This window comes from Trachymyrmex cornetzi, unplaced genomic scaffold (assembly GCF_001594075.2).
Source record: "Trachymyrmex cornetzi isolate Tcor2-1 unplaced genomic scaffold, Tcor1.1 scaffold27, whole genome shotgun sequence".
Classification (NCBI taxonomy): Eukaryota; Metazoa; Arthropoda; class Insecta; order Hymenoptera; family Formicidae; genus Trachymyrmex; species Trachymyrmex cornetzi.
The window spans coordinates 18,579-18,801 of NW_017297376.1; the positions used below are offsets into that span (position 1 = coordinate 18,579).

General features: G+C 27.4%; 1 protein-coding gene across 1 annotated transcript in view; it reads left to right on the top strand.

The window, feature by feature from the left end:
• The window catches only part of LOC108761848 (probable multidrug resistance-associated protein lethal(2)03659), a 2,389-nt gene that overhangs the window by 870 nt on the left and 1,296 nt on the right, over positions 1-223 (top strand). The gene's annotated exons all lie outside the window — the stretch shown is intronic.

A 223-nucleotide genomic window follows, 5' to 3' on the forward strand; every position in this document is an offset into this window, starting at 1 on the left:
AAGTACTCGCCTCTTCTTTGAATATCTTGATATTGTAGTATATTACATATTCTTAATGTTTTGACACCTTCAAATTCTGTGCACACATGAAACCTTAGTTCTTAGAGCGATGAATTTGTAAATCCTGGATCTTTGATTTATGTCTTTTACATTCTTTAATTTTTGATTTTTTTAATATTGATGTTTCCGTACTTTTTTTTTATCTATATAGGCACTCAAATTT